Consider the following 19,557-nt stretch of genomic DNA (forward strand, 5'->3'; position numbering starts at 1 on the left):
CATGTATGGATGTGAGAGTTGGACTGTGAAGAAGGCTGAGCGCCGAAGAATTGATGCTTTTGAACTGTGGTGTTGGAGAAGACTCTTGAGAGTCCCTTGGACTGCAAGGAGATCCAACCAGTCCATTCTGAAGGAGATCAGCCCTGGGATTTCTTTGGAAGGAATGATGCTGAAGCTGAAACTCCAGTACTTTGGCCACCTCATGTGAAGAGTTGACTCATTGGAAAAGACTCTGATGCTGGGAGGGATTGGGGGCAGGAGGAGAAGGGGACGACAGAGGATGAGATGGCTGGATGGCATCACTGACTCAATGGACGTGAGTCTCAGTGAACTCCAGGAGATGGTGATGGACAGGGAAGCCTGGCGTGCTGCGATTCATGGGGTCGCAAAGAGTCGGACATGACTGAGCGACTGAACTGAACTGAACTGAGGCATCATAGAAAATTACACTTTGCATTATATTTTCTTTTCTTTTTGAAAGTGCACATAATTGCTTTGATAACATTATGTACTTCTTAAAGGAAGAGTCCATGTCTTATATTTTTTACTCTGTCATACCCAGAGCTGGGCCACACAGCATGTCCTCAATAAATAATTTTTGTTGACTGATTAGATTTCTGCCTCATATAAGACTCCCCTATCAATTCTTTACTTATCATCTACTAGGAGCTTAAGACACACTTTTCAGCCTATACTCTTGAATACTGAAGGTGAGACTATGCCACTTCACTAGAATTGATAATTATTCCTGGGGATGGAAAATCTTAACACCACCACTAGAATTTCAAGGATATGATTAGTTGTGGGCTCCACTATGAAGCTCCTTTTGCTGCTTTACCTAAGTCCAGTTATATATAAAATTTCTCAATAATATTGTTTGCATTTAAAAAACTGAAAGAAACAATAAAAAAAATAGGTAAATAAATAAGCATACTGGAGGATACAGACAGGATAGGCAATGCCAGACTCTGTAGGCCAAAATAATTTGTACTCAGAGTCTGCAACTATGCTGGAATGATAAATTAGGTGAGAATGGCAGGTTCATTAATTCATTCAAGTGAAAACCACAAAAACCTATCAGTAAAGTTTCCCTTCTTCTGTCACTTGGTATTAGAAAACCACCATATCATCAATTTTCATAAAATTCAAGCCAGGGTAGATGCCATAAAATCATTATAGTCACACTGTCATCCATTAGGAAAATGGGAATATTTTGATCAAAATACAGAGACCCACTCTTCTAAATTAAAAGTCTGAATTGCAGCATCTATACGGAGCTGAAGACATGTGCAGGAGTCTTTTCATTTAGTCTTTAAAAAAATATATGTTTATTTATTTGGCCGCACCAGGTCTTAGTTTCAGCATGCGTGTTCTTTGATCTTTGTTGTACACGCAGGGATCTTTAGGTGCAGCATGCAAACTCTTAGGTGCGGCATGTGGGATCCAATTCCCTGAACAGGGACTGACTCTGGTCCCCGCAATAGGAAGTACAGAGTCTTAGCCACTGGACCACCAGGGAAGGCCCTCATTTAGTCTTTACTCACTGAAATTCTAGTTTGGTAGCTTCTGGGAAATACTTTATGCAGCTCTATATAGTCTCTGTTCTGGCTCTCTTAAAGAATTAGGATATGCTTCCTGTGCCCATATCAGAGATCTTATTATTTGGGGTATGTAAATGAATCCAGTGTATCACAGTGGCAAGGATAAAGGTTTTGCGGTCAGGCTGACTTGAGTTTGTTGTTTTTTTGTTGGTTTTTTTTTGTTTTGGTCTCTTACCAACTGTAAACTCCTGAGCAATCTATTTATCCTTTCTAACCCTTGTTTCCCTCATTTGTAAAATGGGTATAATAACAGTACTTCCCTTGTGAGATTATTCTGAGGGTTAAGTTAGATAATACATGTGAAACAATCACCCCATTTAATATTTTACAAAATGCATTTACTTATATTTTTTATATTTTAATATCTCTGAAATCAATATGCTTCTTATAATTGCTATTGGCTAGGCAGCAGTTGCAATACTGTTGTCATTGCCTATACAAGATGTCGAAGCTTACAAAATGAAGGTCAGTGGCTTGGAAGAAAATCCTAGGTAACAGTGGAGTATTTCTTTAAGAAATGCTGCATTACCAATGCTCTTGATGGCTCAAAGGACAATTTGATGTCTAATAAAAGAAATTCATAATTCTGAGTCAAAAGAGAAATTCAGAAGAGTTGGGCCCTGAACGTGAGGACATTTTATACCAATTTGTCTTATTTATAATTCCTTTTATGAATACGTGGTATGTAAAATAATGGTACATCTCATCAATGTTTGTGTTTTAGATTCAATGAAATATGGTAATACATTGTCTAGCACATATTAAGAGCTCAGTAAATGTTGGCCGCTATTAATAAATGTTAAGTTAGCTGCAAACAATAATAAACAACAATTTTGCTTCTGTTAACTTCAGTTCTGTTTAAAGAGTAACAAACTTTCTTTCCCTACAAAGACAATACAGAAAAAAATTGAGAAAGGAGAGAAAAACTACAACTAAGTAATTCTCTTAACTCTCTCCTTATTACTCTTCACATGAGCATTTTTCTTGTTTATGAGAAGAAAAGGAAAAGAGGTGGGCAAGAGTGGAACTGTGCTCAGGGCACAGAAAGTTTAATTCTGAACTGTTTTTCCTTATAAAAACTGTACTTCTGCAAAAATTTCTGGAAATAGGAGGTATAAGAATAGATTTCTCCAAAGAAGACATACAGATGGCTAACAAACACATGAAAAGATGCTCAACATCACTCATTATCAGAGAAATGCAAATCAAAACCACTATGAGGTACCATCTCACACCAGTCAGAATGGCTGCGATCCAAAAGTCTACAAATAATAAATGCTGGAGAGGGTGTGGAGAAAAGGGAACCCTCTTACACTGTTGGTGGGAATGCAAACTAGTACAGCCACTATGGAGAACAGTGTGGAGATTCCTTAAAAAACTGGAAATAGAACTGCCTTATGATCCAGCAATCCCACTGCTGGGCATACACACTGAGGAAACCAGAAGGGAAAGAGACACGTGTACCCCAGTGTTCATTGCAGCACTGTTTATAATAGCCAGGACATGGAAGCAACCTAGATGTCCATCAGCAGATGAATGGATAAGAAAGCTGTGGTACATATACACAATGGAGTATTACTCAGCCATTAAAAAGAATACATTTGAATCAGTTCTAATGAGGTGGATGAAACTGGAGCCTATTATACAGAGTGAAGTAAGCCAGAAGGAAAAACATAAATACAGTATACTAATGCATATATATGGAATTTAGAAAGCTGGTAACAATAACCCGGTGTACGAGACAGCAAAAGAGACACTGATGTATAGAACAGTCTTATGGACTCTGTGGGAGAGGGAGAGGGTGGGAAGATTTGGGAGAATGGCATTGAAACATGTAAAATATCACGTAAGAAACGAGTTGCCAGTCCAGGTTCGATGCACGATACTGGATGCTTGGGGCTAGTGCACTGGGACGCCCCAGAGGGATGGTATGGGGAGGGAGGAGGGAGGAGGGTTCAGGATGGGGAACACATGTATACCTGTGGCGGATTCATTTTGATATTTGGCAAAACTAATACAATTATGTAAAGTTTAAAAATAAAATAAAATTAAAAAAAAAAAAAAAAGCTCTGCAGTTACTACCTATGGGACACAAATAAACAAGTGGGCTGAGAATAATAATGTACAAACTACTTCCTATTCTTTTGAGTCTCATAATCACCTTTGAAATAGGTGTAATAGTGACTATCTCCATTTACATAAGAGGAATGTGAGATCAGAAGAGTAAATGGGACAAAGCCAAAACGACAATAGTCTAGTGGGTTTTAAAACGAATGTGCGTTACCGGCATGATAAAATTATGTAACTACTTTTTATGAGTGAATGATTTTAAAAGTCCATCCCTAAAGGCTGATTTAAGATCATGTAATTACACATTTGCCTAACAAATTAAAAAAAAAGAAAAAAGAAAACCTAGCTAGGCAATTATAAATTAAACTGCTAGCTTATACCCAGGAGGAGACAGCATCATTAAAAATAGTTATTACTTGATGTTTTCTATAGGAACAATGTCACAGATACAAGATATGAAAAAATCAATTGTGGCTCAATTTGAAAAAGAGCTGTGTTCAAGGAATCCATCGTGACAACTCTCTCTATGCTTCACAAAAGCTAGACAGTTTAACTGAAAGAAATGCAGGTTCATTACACTAAAACAATGGAACAGTTACGGTTGTACCTGTTTTTACATGATGAACTAAGTTGAGTATTAAGTTGTATATTCTCAAATTTCTACCTTCTCGGAAAACACTAAAATACTATAGTTTGAGGACACTATCTGTAAAATTAGCAATACATTCCATTCTGTGGTTTCTGGAGCTCAAATCTCAATTTATTTCCCTTTTTGAAATGATGATCCCGTTTTGATTGGCTTAATCTTATTACCCATTTTAAATCTGCCCATTCAGAAAGCCACTGCATAGGCAATAAGCTCATGCCTATTAGGTGCTATGGAACTGGTTACTAATTTTTAATATACTAAAAATTATGCTGGAAACTGCCAATTTTCTTAGAACATAAAATAGAGAGCTAGAGAGTGAAATAATATACAGAAATTAGAATTCAGGTTGACTGACAAGCATAAAGACAAATGTAAGAAAGACTGAGAGACTAAAGCTTAGAAATATGCAGCTCACTGAAGCTTTAATGTAGAAGGTGGGAAGAAATGATGAGTCCAAATGCAGGCAGGTGAAAGGCAAAGTATCTAATGGGCAAGATCACTTTTGTGGTCATTGTCTTTCATTAAAAAAAAGAAAAAAAGATAATACATGTTTTTCCCTGACATAGGAAAACGGAGGAAAGTCATCAAATCCTTTTATGATGACAATGGTAAAAATAGAAAGAGAACTTGCTTTCTATTTGAATTGTATTTCAGGTTAACAGTAAGTTTAGCTCCCCCTGGCTGGTCAGTTATGTGTTTTAGAGGCCAAAGAGTAACCACCGAGTGAGGTTATGTATTAAATCCCTCAGCAGTAAAAGATTTCCGTTTTTTTTTAAGTCATCAAGCTAATTAAGGTTTTCTTAAATGTTAGTTTTTCATTTTTTAAAAAACCAAATTAAGAGACAAAGAAGATACTTTTCAAATATGTGGTAGCATTTCAGTTTTTAAAAAGAGATAATTAGGAATTTTTCATGCTTAATCATGCAGGTCTTCAAGATAGCAGTTAGTTAAAATTATCTAAACTATCATACCCTATAAGGTACCTCTAAATTATGTGAAGTTTGTTCATTTTCTTATGGGTTAAGACACTACTGATTCTTATTCTGGGCACATTTTAAGGTCATTATTTTTAGTTTTTCTAGTTGTACTAACGCTTCTTTTTGGTTGCACATAATAGAAACGAACTCAAGATAAGTTCAGCAAAAAAGAAATTTAGGATCCTCAAGAGACAAGGGCAAGCTCATGGAAGAAAAAAGACTGAAAGCCAGGACTGTAATATTGGCAGGTCTTGTCTCTGTGCAGTTGCTTCACTCCTCATTTTCTGTTATCCTTTCTTCCTCTGCACTTCATGAGTTTACACAGTAGGCAGCAGATGGTTACCCTGGAGTTCATATGTTAAAACACCAACTATGTCCACTTCCAGCTTCAAATTCCCTATGGAGAAACTGAATGGCCTGACTTGGGTTGGGCATCCACTGCCAGTCCAATTAGCTGAGATAGGGGAAGGGGAGGGTGATGGGAGGACAAGAAGTGGGAGGTGCAAGGTATAAATACTGCTTCCAGGAGCCCACAGCTGTGTTTGGTAGGTAGAATGGGACAAATCCTGGAGAAAAGGGAAGTGCTGAAAGTTGAGTAGATATCCCAAAAGACGCCTAATTAATTAACACATAATGATGCCATTGAGAGAGATTGAGAGGGTGAGTGCATGTGTGTGTGCCTTTATCAAGCTTTTGACTATTTCCTGAGCATCTGATTTGTGTCAGACACTGTACCAGTCACTAAGGAAGTAATAATGAGTCCAAAACTCTATCAAAAGTTCTCAAGAAGTGTTTGGAGACAGGTATTTAAGAATTAATCAGGAGACTATATAGTCAAGTCACCTGAAGAAAAAGTACAGACTGCTTTGGAAATATGTAACCTAAAATGAGGTCTAACTGGGCTGTGAGAGACAAGGAGGTAACTGGGGTAAGGGAAATGAGGAAGAGAGTATTTCAAGCAAATCAACAATAGTGCAAAGGCCCTTAGGTGGAAGAATGATTGGTACGAGATGAACTTGGAAGAGGAGGTGACAGAGGTCAAATTATACAGAGTCCAGGAGTAAGGGTTTAAGTCTTTAGTTTAAGAAGAATGAGGAAGGCAAGAGTGGCTATAGTGGGACTTCTCTGGTGGTCCAGTGGTTAAGAATTGGCCTTGCAATGCAGGGGACACCCGTTTGATCTCTGATCGGGGAACCAAGATTCCACTTGCCATAGAGCAACTAAGCCCATGCACCCCAACTAGAGAGCCCATGTGCTACAATTACTGAAGCCCAAGTGCTCTGGAGCCCGCGAGCCACAACAAAAGATCCTGAACAATGCAATGAAGATCTCGTGAGAAACAAGTAAGACCTGATGAAACAAACAAACAAAAAGAGTAGCTATAGTAAGACTAGCTGGGAAGTGACTAAAGTAATTCAGCCAAAAGATAACCTGTAGTGTAGACTAGAATGGTGCTGGATACGAACAGAAGTGGCAAGATGAGATGATGTTACTAACAGGGATTGTGGGAATGGGTGTGATTAAGATATCTATGCCTAATAGATTCTTTTCTGCTTCATATCTAGTTCTTTGAATGTGATTTTAGCTACTTGGAAAGCTGATGGTTGCTTGACTTTCTCACTACAAACTTGAAGTTTTTACTAAAAGAAAGTCAGATAAATTCTCATTTCTGCCTGGCAGGTCTTTCTTTGCTGGTCCTAAGAGAATGTTTTCATGTGTGAAATTATACTTCCTTAAATCTTTAAATTGCTTTTAACACCTTCCCTTCTTAGGATCCTATAAAACTTGCAACATCTGATACACTCGTGTGAATGGCCAATACAAGGTAATAGGGGCAGTGACAACTATAAAGGAAGCTGCTCTTTTCATCTCTTGTCACTCTCCAAAGTAGCAGAGATCTCCTACCTTCAAATGTATTTGATCTTAAGAGCGAGTTGCAACATTGAAGACAAAGATATTAGTATTGGTTGGTCATTCTCAGTTATATCCCTTTACTATAATTCAAATACTGAATTCTTCGCTTCTGGCTGTCATGGAGCTGGGAGGCAAAAATAAGCCTCAAATTATTTAGGGAGGAACAAGCTGTCCATGGCTTTTTTAATACAGAGGAGACTGCCACATAAACACAAGGTCAAAATTATTGCACCGTTTTCAGTACAGAGGCAGAAAGGAAGTTGATTAGTATTTCAGACCAGAACCAACCAATTAAATACACTAAAATTATACCACCATGATAACATTAAAAGGAAAACTGCACATTCTTCTGTCATATATTCATCAGCACATATTGGCAGAGAGGCAGGTATTTCAAATTTTTGAAGCTATCTAGAAACTATGGTTTGAGATATACTAATTATAGCTTAGCAGTATTCATTTACTAAAACTGTGTTAACTTCTACTCTGCTCTGAGAGTAAAATTTGCCCCATGGAGCCCTCTGGCACATGGACATGATGATCACTAAAAAGTCATAGAGGGAAGGTGAATCTTTCTGGATAACTTCTGCAAAGCTAGTTGAGAAGGGCAGCTAAGGTTACGCTCCATTATGCCAGTTTAAAATAAATTATGTTTCACTAGGCAGAGCAGGCTCCTGTTGACAAAGTATGTATAAAATCTGATTAGCTTTGGCGAGTTAATGACTACATGTTCAAATAAATGACTTCTTACTAGACTCACCGGATTAACCAGCTCCACAATTTATTATTTTTCCTTGACAGAAATTGAATGCAAAGCCACATTAACATCACATTTGAGGTTATACATACTCACAAGTGAGGAAAACCAAAGAGATTGTTCCCCTAGCTATCATAACCCTGTCAGAGCATAAAGATACAGTGAACTAAAAAACTTATTTCAAATCCACAGTTAGGAAACGAATACACCACAATATTCTTTAAGACCAGTTGTGGAGATACTGTACTAAGAGAACTTTAATTAACCTTCCCTGATGGAGAAAAAGGAAATGCCTTTATAGGCTCTTTAAAATCAAAATAAGCAAATCAACAAACCAACCAGCACCATTTCCCAAGCATTAGAAAAATCCCAGCATTACTTTAGATCCAAATTTAAAAACTAGTCTCAATCAAATTTAACCTGATACTCATTTACTTAAAAATTTAGTTCAGTTTAGCATTGGAAGGACTGACATTGAAGCTGAAACTCTGGCCACCTGATGCAAAGAGCTGACTCACTTAAAAAGACCTTGATGCTGGGAAAGATCGGGGGCAGGAGGAGAAGGGGACAACAGAGGATGAGATGGTTGGATGGCATCACCGACTCAACGGACATAGGTTTGGGTGGACTCCGGGAGTTGGTGATGGACAGGGAGGCCTGGTGTGCTGCGGTTCATGGGGTCGCAAAAAGTCAGACATGACTGAGCAACTGAACTGAACTGAACTGAGCCTATAGGGAGAATTCCTGACAGAAAGCAGAGTTTGATCCCATTTCTTTAGTTAACATCACAGAGTAAGATGAGCTTATACCTAAGTGAATAATTGTAAATTGTGTAAAGGGATAACCAAACAGTAGCTACTTTTTGCCTAAAAGTTCCAAGTCCGTTAGACCAAAGAAATCAACATTCTCAGACATACAGAAGGCTATCACTAAGTGATGTATTATCCAGGTCTTTTAATACATACCATCTTCTGTGAATCATGAGAACAAAATTCCTTAAATCCTGAGTAAAAAAAAAGCAACCTGTTAGTTTTTAACACAGTCTCTCATTTGGTGTTACAGTGGGAATTTTCCAAGTTGATTACAAAATATTTCAGAAAAAAATCTATGAAGTATTTTCATTATAGATAATGATTTAAAAGAGATCTTAACAGATATACTCCTTAAATTACAAGCATGCAAACTAAAACATATCACATCATTTTAGCTGTACATTTATTTCTTCAAAATGTCCAATACTTCTGCCACTAAGGGGAGCAATACACCATGCTGCATAACAAAACAGAGATTAAGCTTCATCCCTTGGGGGGAAAACTTGAATCCTGGAGATGAGAGGAGCCTTCCTTGTTAATTCAAAAGCTACATAGCAGGACACATTTCTTTGGAAACAGAAGGGACTGGGGCAGGAATATGGCAAGCATTTGCTGAGTCTGGATTACATGAACATGCAGCTGGGTGTCTGGTGAAGCAGAGAGAAACTATGGATATACACTGCCTGAAGACTACAAGGAAGCAAGCTTTCTCGGAAGGAAGAACATAGGGCTGCAATCCTCTGTTCACTAGATTCACAGCTAATGGAACATGTGAGGGAGAGCTGCGGTGACCCTGAGCAGTGCCAGTGGTTCAGAAAGGCAATGAGGCATCTGCGACAAATCAAGCCAGGGCAGAAAGACAAACTGGTGGGATGGCCTCCACAACGAGTGCTGGGAAAGGCAGAGATGATGGCAGGGCCATGAGACAGCACTACTGGAGATGGCATGTCACTGGAACTATCCTTGACACAGCCTGCCAAAGGCTACTCTTATACCCTGAGGAAGGTGGTAAGTGTACACAGGTGGTACCCTATATAGAAATGGTCCCCAGTGTTCCCCATTTTCTAATATTCACTCACGTGCAGTCTCCTCCCACAATGGACCATGTCAAGAGAGCCTTGTGAAGAGGTCCAGAGAAGGAGGAACTGAAAGCCTCCTGCCTGTGGCCATGTGAATGAGCTTGAAAGAGGACCCTCCAGACTGGTCAGGCTTTTAGAAGACTGCAGTTCTGGCTGACACTGTGACCACCACCAAATGAGAGATAGCCAGAACCACCCAGCTGAGCTGCTCCTGGATTCCTATCCCTTAGAAACTGTGTGATATAATAAATTCTTTAAATGGCTAAGTTTGGGGATAATTGCTTATGCAATAATAGCTAACTAATGCAGAGTTGTAATACTTCAATTTTTAGAAACCATCTTCCTTCTTTGAAGAAATACTAGAGCTTGAGCAGAAATCTATACCAGCAGTGGTAGTAACACCAACATCAGAGCTGGAGTTGCAGCATCACACACATTACCCTGAACAAGAGCAACTGTGAAATCAACCCTATTAACATTAATTCATCCTCTATGTTAGAGAGCGGAGAAGGCAATGGCACCCCACTCCAGTACTCTTGCCTGGAAAATCCCATGGACAGATGAGCCTGGTGGGCTGCAGTCCATGGGGTCACTAAGAGTCGGACACGACTGAGCGGCTTCACTTTCACTTTTCACTTTCATGCATTGGAGAAGGAAATGGCAACCCACTCCAGTGCTCTTGCCGGAGAATCCCAGGGACGGGGGAGCCTGGTGGGCTGCTGTCTATGGGGTCGCACAGAGTTGGACGAGACTGAAGCGACTTAGCAGCAGCATGTTAGAGAGAAACAGAGAAACAATTACTACCACAACAAAAATGACCCACCAAAAAAAAAAAAAACCAGTTAAAAAAAAAAAAATGACCCACCAGATAAGAAAGGTACTTTTACTACAGCAAATGAGATGCTTTTAGAGTTTCTGGGTTTGTACTCTGCCAGTCTTAACAGCACAGAAAATTCATGGAAACTACTTCTAAATAGGAAGGTGAATAATAGTATATTAATATCTTTAGCAATGATGACAGCAATAACTTTGTATTAATGGTTCTGTATATGATGTCCATTAAAGAGAAAGTGAATCAACACTATATTCAAGGAAAAACTACTTCAGTTCCTTAATTTCTGGCATCATGCTCCATAATGTATCCATCTGGAAATTTGAAAAATATTATCACACATCTCACTGAGTGATATCTTCAATGATATTCTGGAAATCACTGATTTGGGATGAAAAATTGAATAAACATAATGACTGTGAAATTGGAATTTTTCTGGAATCTTTTCAAACATTAAAGGAGACAAAACTGCAAAGAATATCAAGATGGGCCACTGGACAGAGATGTCAAGAAGTTACTGACTCTTCCCTCACTTCCTTTTCTGATAAAGCAAGAAGCGCAGGAGAAAACAGCAGTTTCTGGGAAAGGGCTCTGTGGAGCTGTCCAACATTTGGCACTAAAATTTCACACAGGCAGCCACAGATGAAAGAATAAATGAACACATCTTCCTAGAGTGATTGGTGGGTGCTAGGCATGCCACTGGGGTCTTTCTTATCTCAGGCAATCTTCCTTACAAGTCTGTGAGGTGGCTATTACCCTAATTGTACAAATGATGAAACACAGGCTTCCAAGGCCATAGAGGTAAAACTCACATTTAGACCAACTTTCAAAAAACCCAAATGGCATAACCGTATACTGATTATTCTTTTCACAAATATTTATTGTTCACCTCTTCTGTGCATACCTCCATAATTGTACTTTTCTTCCTATACTGTAGTAACTAATTTCCCAGACTGTTTATAGTTCCTTAAATTTAGGAATCAGGGTCTACTTGGTTTCATATATCCAGTATCTAACACAATGCCTGGCACATACCTAAACACTAAATAATTTCAATTTGTTATTAGTAAGAAAATGACTAAGTTTTACATTTTTGGTTTTTATTTCTTCTGCTAGGTAGATGTGCTACCATATCTCAAGGAAAGACTAGTAAAGAAAAGGGGCATCTCCCATAAAGCTTTTTTGGCATTGCTTTATTTGAGGCTTTCCTGATAGCTCAGCTGGTAAAGAATCCGCCTGCAACGCGGGAGACCTAGGAATGATCCCTGGGTTGGGAAGACCCCCTGGATGAGGGAAAGGCTACCCACTCCAGTATTCTGGTCTAGAGAATTCCAAGGACTATATAGTCCATGAGATTGCAAAGAGTCGGACACAACTGAGCAACTTTCACTTTATTTGAGGCTTTTTATGTCAAAAATGATTGAAGTAGTTTATATTTTATTAGGCCAAGGAGCTTTAATATGAAAAAACATTCATGCTAATATTGCACAAGGAGAATGTGGGCAGAGAGGAAGAAAAGGCATTATATTAAAATCAGAAATGAAAGAGACTTGACAAAAGCTGTTTTTGTGCTGTTAACTGAATTCAGAGGGTAATACCCTGATGTAATTTATATGATCCTCTAAAGCGGACTTCCCTGGTGGCTCAGACAGTAAAGCGTCTGCCTACAACGCGGGAGACTCAGGTTTGATCCCTGGGTCGGGATGATCCCCTGGAGAAGGAAATGGCAACCCACTCCAGTGTTCTTGCCTGGAGTATACCATGGATGGAGGAGCCTGGTGGGCTACAGTCCACGGGGTCACAAACAGTCGGACACGACTGAGCGACTTCACTTCAAAGTGGCATTTGCTCAGAGTCTGAATTCAACAGGCTGCATTGCATTATTTATTCACAAATTACTGCAAAGCTGGCTCTGATTCCTAAGACACTGTCTAGACTTCTCAGTCTCCTCTAAGCTTATATGGCAGGCTGGAGGATAAAGGTATTTTTTAAAAAATCTCCTTTCCCTCTAAGAAAGAAAAAAATAGACTTAGAAGAGTTATTTAAGGCCAAATTATTTAGAAGAAGGGAAAAAAATTAAAGGACAAAAAGCTTCCTTCCACTCATTGGTACAGTTATCATTCTTTAAAGCTCACACTCTTCCTTTTAAAATGTCCATAAATTCTGAGAACCATAATTCTGAAATACGGCGAAAGATGGCTAGAAGAGGGATAAAAATGAAAATACCTACTCAGATCCCTTAGGCAACACTGAGTTCCAAGTTCTTCATTCAAGGTCTGATTTAGAGGCCAAATTTGATCTTTCTACGGTCCAGCTAGCTCCAGAAATCTGGAGAAAGCTTCTCTTCTCTTATCCAGTCCCCTGCTTTTCATATGCTTCTCAACAATCTCTGCAGACCCAGACTTGAAGGCACAGAGACTCTACCAACCTGAGAACACCTAAGGGACACATTAAATCTTATTTGGGACAAACGGGGTAAGAAAGGTCATTTTCTCTGTCACCCCTCTCTTGGCCCCAGTCCCAGTGTACTCAGCACTTCCTTGCCTCTTCTCATCTATCCTACAACCAGGACAAACAGCTGACAAAAATTCTTTCTTTAGATATAATAAACTGCAGAGTTAAAGCTGACTCAAATATTGCCATCTCTGGGAAAACTTCCTGAGTGGTCCCTTGCTCTTTTACTTCACAGACTGACTTACATGTCCCCTATTATACTCTAATTGCACCACATAAATCTCTCCAATATTGTACTTACAACACTGTGCAAGAATTTCTGGTTTATTCAGCTCATTTTTATAAGTTTATTGGGAGTAGGGACAGTATTTTGTTCATACCTGAATCCTGAGCATTCAGCACAGCTCCTGGAAAGCTAGTGTAAATCAGTAGTTAAGTGCAGACTCTAAAATTGGGTAGAAGGCCTAGAGATATTTTTCTAAAGAAGACATACAGATGGTCAACAGGTACATGAAAAGACACTTAATATCACTAATTATTAAGAGAAACACAAATCAATACCACAATGAAGTATCATCTCACACCAGCCAAAATGGCCATCATTAAGAAGTCTACAAATGTTGGAGGGGGTAGGGAGAAAAAGGTACGTTCCTACAGTGTTGGTGGGAATGTAAATTGTTACAGTCTATGAAGCAGGGCAAAGGCTAATAGAGTTTTGCCAAGATAATGCACCTGTCAGAGTAAACACCCTCTTCCAACAACACAAGAGAAGACTCTACACATGGACATCAACAGATGGCCAATACCAAAATCAGACTGATTATATTCTCTGCAGCCAAAGATGGAGAAGCTCTATACAGTCAGCAAAAACAAGACCAGGAGCTGACTGTGGCTCAGACCATGAACTCCTTATTGCTAAATTCAGAATTAAATTGAAGAAAGTGGGGAAAACCACTAGACCATTCAGGTATGACCTAGATAAAATCACTTATGATTATACAGTGGAAGTGAGAAATAGACTGAAGGGACTCGATTTGATGAACTATGGATGAAGGTTCATGACACTGTACAGGAGACAGGGATCAAGACCATCCCCAAGAAAAAGAAATGCAAAAAAGCAAAATGGCTGTCTGAGGAGGCCTTACAAATAGCTGTGAAAAGAAGAGAAGCGAAAAGCAAAGGAGAAAAGGAAAGATATAAACATCTGAATGCAGAGTTTCAAAGAATAGCAAGGAGAGATAAGAAAGCCTTCCTCAGTGATCAGTGCGAAGAAATAGAGGAAAATAATAGAATGGGAAAGACTAGAGATCTCTTCAAGAAAATTAGAGATACCAAGGGAACATTTCATGCAAAGATGGGCTCAATAAAGGACAGAAATAGTGAGGACCTAACAGAAGCAGAAGATATTAAGAAGATGCGGTAAGAATACAGAGAAGAACTGTACAAAAAAGATCTTGAAGACCCAGATAATCACGATGGTGTGATCACTCACCTAGACCCAGACATCCTGGAATGTGAAGTCAAGTGGACCTTAGGAAGGATCACTACGAACAAAGCTAGTGGAGGTGATGGAATTCCAGTTGAGCTATTTTAAATCCTGAAAGATGATGCTGTGAAAGTGCTGCACTCAATATGCCAGCAAATTTGCAAAACTCAGCAGTGGCCACAGGACTGGAAAAGGTCAGTTTTCATTCCAATCCCAAAGAAAGGCAATGCCAAAGAATGCTCAAACTACCGCACAATTGCACTCATATCACACACTAGTAAAGTAATGCTCAAAATTCTCCAAGCCAGGCTTCAGCAATATGTGAACCATGAACTTCCAGATGTTCAAGCTGGTTTTAGAAAAGGCAGAGGAATCAGAGATCAAATTGCCAACATCTGCTAGATCATCGAAAAAGCAAGAGAGTTCCAGAAAAACATCTATTTCTGCTTTATTGACTATGCCAAAGTCTTTGACTGTATGGATCACAATAATTTTCCACAATAAACTGTGGAAAATTCTGAAAGAGATGGGAATACCAGACCACCTGACGTGCCTCTTGAGAAACCTATATGCAGGTTAGGAAGCAACAGTCATGGAACTGGACACGGAACATCAGACTGGTTCCAAATAGGAAAAGGCTGTATATTGTCACCCTGCTTATTTAACTTATATGCAGAGTACATCATGAGAAACGCTGGACTGGAAGAAACACAAGCTGGAATCAAGATTGCTGGGAGAAATATCAATAACCTCAGATATGCAGATGACACCACCCTTATGGCAGAAAGTGAAGAACTGAAGAGCCTCTTGATGAAAGTGAAAGAGGAGAGTGAAAAAGTTGGCTTAAAGCTTAACATACAGAAAACTAAGATCATGGCATCCGGTCCCATCACTTCATGGCAAACAGTTGGGCAAACAGTGGAAACAGTGTCAGACTTTATTTTTGGGGGCTCCAAAATCACTGTAGATGGTGACTGCAGCCATGAAATTAAAAGACGCTTACTCCTTGGAAGGAAAGTTATGACCAACCTAGAGAGCATATTAAAAAGCAGAGCCACTACTTTGTCAACAAAGGTCCATCTAGTCAAAGCTATTTTTTTCCAGTAGTCATGTATGGATATGAGAGTTGGACTATAAAGAAAGCTGAGCACAGAAGAATTGATGCTTTTGAACTATGGTGTTGGAGAAGACTCTTGAGAGTCCCTTGGACTGCAAGGAGATCCAACCAGTCCATCCTAAAGGAGATCAGTCCTGGGTGTTTGTTGCAAGGACTGATATTGAAGCTGAAACTCCAATACTTTGGCCATCTGATGCGAAGAGCTGACTTATGTGAAAAGATCCTGATGCTGGCAAAGACTGAGGGCAGTAGGGGAAGGGGATGACAGAGGATGAGATGGTTCGATGGCATCAATGACTCAAAGGACATTGGTTTGTGTAGACTCTGGGAGTTGGTGATGGACAGGGAGGCCTGGCATGTTGCAGTTCATGGGGTTGCAAAGAGTTGAACATGACTGAGTGACTGAACTGACCTATGGAAATTAGTATGGAGAATCCTTAAAAATTAAAAAGAAAATTACCTTATGACCCTGTAATCCTACTCCTGGATATATTATCGGGAGAAAACTCTAACTCAAGAAGATACATGCACCCCTACGTTCACAGCAGCACTGTCTACAAAAGCCAGAACATCAGTTCAGTTCAGTTCAGTCGCTCTGTCGTGTCTGACCCTGAGCTTCCCTGTCCATCACCAACTCCCAGAGCTTACTCAAACATGTCCACTGAGTCAGTGATGCCATCCAACCATCTCATCCTCTGTTGGACCCTTCTCCTCCTGCCTGCAATCTTTCCCAGGATTAGGGTCTTTTCAAATAAGTCAGTTCTTCCCATCAGGTGTCCAAAGTATTGGGGTTTCAGCTTCAACATCAGTCCTTCCAATGAATATTCAGGACTGATTTACTTGAGAATTGACTGATTGGAGCTGCTTGCAGTCCAAGGGACTCTGAAGAGTCTTTTCCAACATTGCAGTTCAAAAGCATCAATTCTTCAGTGCTCAGCTTTCTTTACAGTCCAACTCTCACATCTATACAGTTTGGAAAAACCACAGTAGTCTGACTGTGGTTTGACTACATGGACCACTGTTGGCAAAGTAATGTCTCTGATGTTTAATATGCTTTCTAGGTTGGTCATAACTTTCCTTCCAAGGAGTAAGTGTCTTTTAATTTCATGGCTTTAATCACCATCTGCAGTGACTTTGGAGCCCCCAAAAATAAAGTCTGACACTGTTTCCACCGTTTCCCCATCTATTTGCCATGAAGTGATGGGACCAGATGCCATGATCTTCGTTTTCTGAATGTTGAGCTTTAAGCCAACTTTTTCACTCTCTTCTTTCACTTTCATCAATAGGTTTTTGAGTTCCTCTTCACTTTCTGCCATAAGGGTGGTGTCATCTGCATATCGGAGGTTATTGATATTTCTCCTGGCAATCTTGATTCCAGCTTGTGCTTCTTCTAGCCCAGCGTTTCTCATGATGTACTCTGCATATGAGTTAAATAAGCAGGGGGACAATATACAGCCCTGATGTACTCCTTTTCCTATTTGGAACCACTCTGTTGTACCATGTCCAGTTCTAACTGTTGCTTCCTGACCTGCATATAGGTTTCTTAAGAGGCAGATCAGGTGATCTGGTATTCCCATCTCTTTCAGAATTTTCCACAGTTTATTGTGATCCACACAGTCAAAGACTTTGGCATAGTCAATAAAGAAAAAATAGGTTTTTTTCTGGAACTCTCTTGCTTTTTCCATGATCCAGTGGATGTTGGCAACTTGATCTCTGGTTCCTCTGCCTTTTCTAAAACCAGCTTGAACATCAGGAAGTTCACGGTTCACATATTGCTGAAGCCTGGCTTGGAGAATTTTGAGCATTACTTTACTAGCATGTGAGATGAGTACAATTGTGCGGTAGTTTGAGCATTCTTTGGCATTGCCTTTCTTTGGGATTGGAATGAAAACTGACCTTTTCCAGTCCTGTGGCCACTGCTGAGTTTTGCAAATTTGCTGGCATATTGAGTGCAGCACTTTCACAGCATCATCTTTCAGGATTTAAAATAGCTCAACTGGAATTCCATCACGTCCACTAGCTGTGTTTGTAGTCATGCTTCCTAAGGTCCACTTGACTTCACATTCCAGGATGTCTGGCTCTAGGTGAGTGATCACACCATCGTGATTATCTGGGTCTTCAAGATCTTTTTTGTATAGTTCTTCTGTGTATTCTTGCCATCTCTTCTTAATATCTTCTGCTTCTGTTAGGTCCATACCATTTCTGTCCTTTATTGAGCCCATCTTTGCATGAAATGTTCCCTTGGTATCTCTAATTTTCTTGAATACATCGCTAGTGTTTCCCATTCTGTTGTTTTCCTCTATTTCTTTGCACTGATTGCTGAGGAAGGCTTTCTTATCTCTCCTTGCTATTCTTTGGAACTCTGCATTCAGATGCTTATACCTTTCCTTTTCCTTTGCTTTTCACTTCTCTTCTTTTCACAGCTATTTGTAAGGCCCCCCCAGACAGCCATTTTGCTTTTTTGCATGTTTTCCAAGAGGATGGTTTTGATCCCTGTCTCCTGTACAATGTCACGAACCTCCCTCCGTCCGTAGTTCATCAGGCACTCTATCAGATCTAGTCCCTTAAATCTATTTCTCACTTTCACTGTATAATCATAAGGGATTTGATTTAGGTCATACCTGAATGATCTAGTGGTTGAGTTTGGCAATAAGGAGTTCATTTTCTGAGCCACAGTCAGCTCCCGGTCTTATCACTTATATGTAAATCTAAGAAAATGATACAAATGCGCTTATTTCTAAGACAGAAACAGACTCAGATATAGAACACAAACTTATGGTTACCAAAGGGGATAGTTAGAGGCAGAGGAGGGAAGATAAATTAGGAGTGTGGGATTAACATATACACACTAGTATATATAAAATAGGTAAACAGCAAGGAGCTAGTGTACAGCACTGGGAACTATACTTAATATCTTACCATAAGATATAATGGAAAATATGGGAAAGAATATATATATATGTATAATTTAATCACTTCTGTAGACGTGAAACTAATAGATCATTGTAAATTACATATACTTCAATTTAAAAAAAGAGCAGACTGTAGAGGTAGACTGTCTAGAATCAAATATCAGCTCCTCCTTTATCATGTTAGGGACCTTGTGTAAATTACTTAACTTCTTTGGTTCTTCGCGTTCTCATTTGTTAAATGTGGATAATTATAATGCCAATCAAATAGTATTGTGAAGATTAAATGAAAATAATGTAATAAGGCTTCCACAATAGTGCTTGACTTCCAGTGAACTCAAGAGATATGTTGGCTAGTATTTTTGTTATGTAATATATACTCAATTTTTTGTTAAAACATTTGATACTTCTACAACAGACTGTTATAGCTAGGAGAGTAGCTACTGATTAAACATTCACAATGATCTTTTATACTACTTTCCATTTTACTGTATCACATTCAACTATATTGCATATTAAGCATTCTGCTGTGTGCAGAAGATATTAAGAAGAGGTGGCAAGAATACACAGAAGAACTCTACAAAAAAGATCTTCACGACCCAGATAATCATGATGGTGTGATCACTAACCTACAGCCAGACATCTTAGAATGTGAAGTCAAGTGAGCCTTAGAAAGCATCACTACGAACAAAGCTAGTGGAGATGACAGAATTCCAGTTGAGCTATTCCAAATCCTGAAAGATGATGCTGTGAAAGTGCTGCACTCAATATGCCAGCAAATTTGCAAAACTCAGCAGTGGCCACAGGACTGGAAAAGGTCAGTTTTCATTCCAATCCCAAAGAAAGGCAATGCCAAAGAATGCTCAAACTACTGCACAATTGCACTCATCTCACATGCTA

The 19,557-nt window shown here is 39.3% G+C and overlaps 1 protein-coding gene across 4 annotated transcripts in view; it reads right to left on the reverse strand.

Annotated features, from left to right (window-relative positions):
• The window catches only part of MICU1 (mitochondrial calcium uptake 1), a 216,188-nt gene that overhangs the window by 57,641 nt on the left and 138,990 nt on the right, over window positions 1-19,557 (reverse strand). The gene's annotated exons all lie outside the window — the stretch shown is intronic.

This window comes from Bos indicus x Bos taurus, chromosome 28, assembly GCF_003369695.1.
Source record: "Bos indicus x Bos taurus breed Angus x Brahman F1 hybrid chromosome 28, Bos_hybrid_MaternalHap_v2.0, whole genome shotgun sequence".
In the NCBI taxonomy this organism is placed as follows: Eukaryota; Metazoa; Chordata; class Mammalia; order Artiodactyla; family Bovidae; genus Bos; species Bos indicus x Bos taurus.